The sequence below is a fragment of the Amphiprion ocellaris genome, chromosome 6, assembly GCF_022539595.1.
Source record: "Amphiprion ocellaris isolate individual 3 ecotype Okinawa chromosome 6, ASM2253959v1, whole genome shotgun sequence".
Taxonomy (NCBI): domain Eukaryota; kingdom Metazoa; phylum Chordata; class Actinopteri; family Pomacentridae; genus Amphiprion; species Amphiprion ocellaris.
Window position 1 is genome coordinate 27,343,880 of NC_072771.1, and position 6,000 is coordinate 27,349,879.

Sequence of the window (6,000 nt, forward strand, 5' to 3'; positions counted from 1 at the left end):
CAGCTTCCTGAAAATAAGAAAAGATATGCAATGGTGGTTATTACTTTTCTATAGATACATATACTGCATTAAATCAGGCTTCTTCTCGAAAGTTTCCAAGCAACAGACATTTGCAATTCTGATAATCAATAGCAATTAAGTATGATATCTTTCCGATGGTTGTCTGGAAATAAAACCAGACATAAAGAAATGTTTAAAACGGTCTTGTGCTTTAGAGGAATGTGTAGTTCAAGTGGAAATAATGATGGCAAAAGATTTTAAAAAAGAAAAAAAACATACGTAAAATTTACTTAGAGACTATAAAGACCTTCAGAATGTTAGAAACAATTTTTTTGAAAAATTAGGTTTTACAAGAACAGAAACTAAATAACAAATCTCAAGGAATAAAATACAACTAATTTCAGCTGCTTCGATACAAATAATGGTATCACTAAATTACAGTAGATTAAGTGTTGGGCTGTGTAAAAACAGCACATACTATGACATTTATCGATACATTTTAACTAGTTGTTCAATTGGTTACACTTAAATTTGTACATCAAATACCAGTTAGAATACACCCTGTAACTGAAATACAATAGGGATGAAAATTGTATTCCCAGATGTTTTTGACCACTGTGTGTTGTACAAAGTGAGTCTACTTACAGAACCTATATTGGATTTCCTAAATAACTGGATATTGGATTTTAAATAATAGGTTAAAATTGCAGGTGAAGGATCATAGTTGCAAAGTAAATGGAAATCAGTTAAATTAATGTGGCTCCTATAGACCATTGTCAATAGCTGTCCATATTATTAGCAATAACTTGTCTGTGCACAAAGAAAAACACTGTGTGCATGACTGGAAATAATAAAAAGAATTAATATTTTCTGTCATGGGAAACATTTAAACATTTTATTCCATCTAATAGTTTTGTTCAGTGACTTATTTTAAACCTAAAAAAGCTTTTCATACGGTAAACATCAGTGCGGCCATCTGACTTGTGGCAGCAAATGACAGAAAAGACTTTTAATGAACGGGTTATTATTTGCCAACAATGCTGTTGAGTTGTTATTGTTGGGTAAATAATGACAAGGGAAACCATTTTGTGTTTTTTGAAGATTGGAAATACACAGTAGTGAGGGCATTATTATTATTCCATTGTCCAACAAAATAATCAAACTGATGACAATTATTGAATACTTCATCCTATTAAAGTATTGAATCCTGCGGCATTGAGAGGAAACCAGGGGCTGGCTTAAGCACAGAGCACCTCCAGCTGGACAGGCACCAAAAACGCTCCTTCTGATTTTAAAAGTCTGTCTATTGAGTCCAGTGTGAGCATTAGATTGTTAAAAAAAAAAATAAATCAAATGTACAGTTGGTGTTAATGGCATGGTACGGACCAGAGAGCTGAAAAGTTACATTTAAAATGATAAAATTTAATAACCGTATCCCAGTTTTTCCAATTTCACACTAGTCAAGGTGGTGCTTGGTCAGCTGTGTGCAACAGGTGAATTTAGACGAGTATCTAGGTAACATGAGCACATTTTACAAAGCTGTTCAAGCTGCTTTATAATTAAAATAAAGAGAAAGAGAAGATGATATCAGCTTATTCAACTGCAAAAAGCAAGAGAAGGTGAACTAGATCCACTCCCTGTGACACAAACAGGCCTTTTCTCACTGTCTCCATTAAAACATGGTACAATTAAGATTTCTCCTTGCTTTCTTCATGCTTCCCCACAATCCCTCACCCTCTAATCATCCACTGTTCTATCAGCACACACCTCTCCCCTCTCCCTCAGCCTCTTCTCAGCTTTGTCCGCTGCCTCTGTCCATCCTTATTATAGCTCCTTAAAATTTCTTCCCTCCCCTTCTCATTCTCCTCCACACTCCCTCGAGGCTCATCAAATTGGATTTCAGTGTGAGTGGCATCTCAGTTTTCTTCAGTAACAGATGATTGAATTGAGTAGTTTGAAAGCAGAAGGTTTCAACATGAAACATGAGAGAAAAGTGCGAGAAAGGGGAGCTGATTTTAAGGAGCTGCAACAGGATAAAAGGACTGCAAATAAATATAGCGACTACAAAGTTATGTCTGTTTAAAATAGCTAACTGTAAGTTTGGACACCCAAAATAAAGAAAAAACTCGCATATCAATTTATAAGAGCAGATGGTTCCACTTTTATACTGATTTGTGCAAACTAGGACTGAACATTTGCTCAAACCAAGCAGAAATGATGAACCCTCACATATTTACTTGCAGCCTCTTTATTTACTGTTGACTTAAAGGAAAGGGGAAGCAGGAGGGGAGGGGTGGACGCAGCACAATTATGTTAAAATTGAATAAATTATCCAATTAAATTTGTTGGGAAAATGCAGTAAAACATAATTAGGTGGCACTGGCTTCAATAGATAAATAAATATGGCTATGGAGGAAGACATTTGCAAGAGTGTGATAATGCATTCTAATGGATGAGCAACAGTTAGCAGCCTGCTGAACCATTTCTCATCAGGTCCATTAATAAGACTTGATAATGTCCCCATAGACATCCAAGACTTGTGTCTCATGTGTGTGAATGTGCATAAATGAAGTACTAATTTTGGCTGTTTGTATAATTTTGCTTCATGCATGCAACATAACCCTGCTCTTGCAATTTCTTATGTACAACTAGTGTGTGTGTGTTTGTGTGTGTATGGTGAGTAGTTAATACAATTATTTATTCAGTAACCAGTTTCTTCTCAAATCTCCCCAATTAAATCTTAATGTAAAGAAAACGACAGCAAAATCAGTCAGAATGTTAACTAGTTTGATAGATTTATTATCTCCCTGTAAGTTTTTCTTTGCAACTGTGGGGACTGCAAGATAAAGACTTTATGATTAACAACGTGAGCCTTCTATGTGCATCAAACTGAAAATGACACAGCTATCACAACTCAAGGATTTCTTTAACAAAGCTGCTGGAGTTTCTCTGAGCACATACAGTCTACAGCGGCCCTTTATCCTGACGGTAACAACTCATATTTGCCACAGAGACACACACACACACACATAAAAAAACTTAACAAGAGACAGGAAAAGCAGCATGAGCACCTTAAACTTGATGAAGAATGAGTCGATGATTTAAAAGAGAGCCGGAGATACACTTATAATGCGAGATCCGATACATAGGCAAAGGTTTCAAAGAGAAAAAAGGACACAGTGAAATGACAGCAAAACAACAATAATAACGTCTAAGTAATGCCTTGAAAAATTTTCTTACTTTGTGTTTTGTCAACACAAAATAAAGATTATTCTCTCAGGATTTTATTCAAACTAAAGCACCACAGACAGAAACACGAGAAAGAGGCCGTGGCCACGCTGGAAGCTCAGTGAGGCCAGAATGCTCACTGTTAAAAAAGTAAATATAGCTGTTAAATCAAACAAATTACTGGAAAAATTAAAATTTTGACCTGATGATAGCACTTGACAAAAAGTTAAGAAATCATCACCGTTCGGTATGATGAATGTTTTATTTAATTTCATCAAATGTTCTGTTTCATTTGACTCTCTCTCCCCCTTGATGATCAATGCTTCACTCCAGATGTTTTCAGAATGGCTCTTTTATCTGGAAGCTGCATCAGTTCCTTCATGTGTTTTTTTTTTCATGTTGTAATCTTGCTTTTTTGGTCAGCTCTGTCAATATGCCATTGCACTTCTGTCTGTGTCTGTCGCTGCCTGAGGTTCCTTCTATTTTTTTGTCTGATTAAATCTTTTGGGGAAAAATCCACATCAGAAGTCTCACAACAGAGTGTGCTAGAAACTATATACACAACAAAGTCTTGAAAGAAAAATAATGTGACTGATCAGCATCGCAAACCCAACAGAGTCCTGCTGCTTTTGTGGCTAAATATCCAATATAATGGGACCACGGGGTCCACTGACGTTTACAACCACAGTCACAGATGCAGGTTTATGTGAATGACAGCATTTTTCTGTTTGAATTATGAAAATATCTGGCTATAACTCATATTTAGCATCCTGTGTGATTCATGTCATTTACATAGAAGAGCAATAGGTTCATTATTTATTCATTTATAAGTATCATATACACAAGTTCAATGATTTAGAGTTGTGTGTTTGTCCCATTGTTACACATTTAATGAGCTAATATAATTTTGTAAATGCCATATTGGTGACAACCTGCATCAGAGTTACTTTCCCTGATGCTATATTTGAGAAAATGGAAAGGCAATATGTAGAGAACAACACGAGGTAAATGTCACCTGTAAATTTATTTGGACGTAGCTAATTTTAGATGACTTGATTATGATGTCACCAACAAACCGGATTAGAATCACTTACTCCCTGCACAGATTATACAAACATCTTCAGTAATTTAAAGCATAACAACAAAATCCAGTAGTTTGGACACAGATGTAATGAAAAAAAAACTGTATTTCCTTAGTGAAAATATTCTGCCTACAATAAACTTTAAATTGGGGTGCAGTGTAGTAGAAAAAAAAAATAAAGACAATAGCACATAATATTGCCTGTCAATGAAAATTGCCTTGAATGCACACAACACCACTTTCAATAGACTAGCAGGGAGACCTAACAGGAAGACAGGAAAAGAACCAGAACAGAGCCTGCAAAAGAAAAAGGACAAGCCGGAGAGAGAGACAATGGAGGATGAAGGGGAGATAAAAGCAAAGAATAAGACTGTAATAACAGAAGAGTACAGGCTGGATGGTGGGTAGTGGGTGGGTTTGTTCAAGACAACGGGAGGTTCATTCCTCTGTGCCAATCACTAAAGCAACAACACAGGCAGTTGCCAAAAAGTCTTTCAGTCTCTGGGTGTGTTATGTGTCTATATATACAGTATATTGTCAAAAGTATTCGCTCACCTGCCTTGACTTGCATATGAACGTAAGTGACATCCCATTCCTAATCCATAGGGTTCAATATGACGTCAGTCCACCCTTTGCAGCTATAACAGCTTCAACTCTTCTGGGAAGGCTGTCCACAAGGTTTAGGAGTGTGTTTATGGGAATTTTTGACCATTCTTCCAGAAGTGCATTTGTGAGGTCACACACTGATGTTGGACCAGAAGGTCTGGCTCTCAGTCTCCTCTCTAATTCATCCCAAAGGTGTTCTATGGGGTTGAGGTCAGGACTCTGTGCAGGCCAGTCAAGTTCATCCACACCAGACTCTGTCATCCATGTCTTTATGGACCTTGCTTTGTGCACTGGTGCACAGTCATGTTGGAAGAGGAAGGGGCCAGCTCCAAACTGTTCCCACAAAGTTGGGAGCATGGAATTGTCCAAAATGTCTTGGTATGCTGAAGCATTCATAGTTCCTTTCACTGGAACTAAGGGGCCAAGCCCAGCTCCTGAAAAACAACCCCACACCATAATCCCCCCTCCACCAAACTTTACACTTGGCACAATGCAGTCTGACAAGTATCGTTCTCCTGGCAACCGCCAAACCCAGACTGGTCCATCAGATTGGCAGATGGAGAAGCGTGATTCATCACTCCAGAAAACGCGTCTCCACTGCTCTAGAGTCCAGTGGTGGCTGCTTTACACCACTGCATCAGATGCTTTGCATTGCACTTGGTGATGTATGGCTTGGATGCAGCTGCTCGGCCATGGAAACCCATTCCATGAAGCTCTCTGCTGAAGCACTGTTCTGGAGCTAATCTGAAGGCCACATGAAGTTTGAAGGTCTGTAGCGATTGACTCTGCAGAAAGTTAGCGACCTCTTGGCACTATGCACCTCAGCATCTGCTGACCCCGCTCCATCAGTTTACGTTGCCTACCACTTGGTGGCTGAGTTGCTGTCGTTCCCACACACTTCCACTTTCTTATAATACAGCTGACAGTTGACTGTGGAATATTTAGGAGCGAGGAAATGTCACGACTGGATTTGTTGCACAGGTGGCATCTACATGCCTAGGTGCTTGATTTTATACACCTGTGGCCATGGAAGTGATTGGAACACCTGATTCTGATTATTTGGATGCGTGAGCGAATACTTTTGG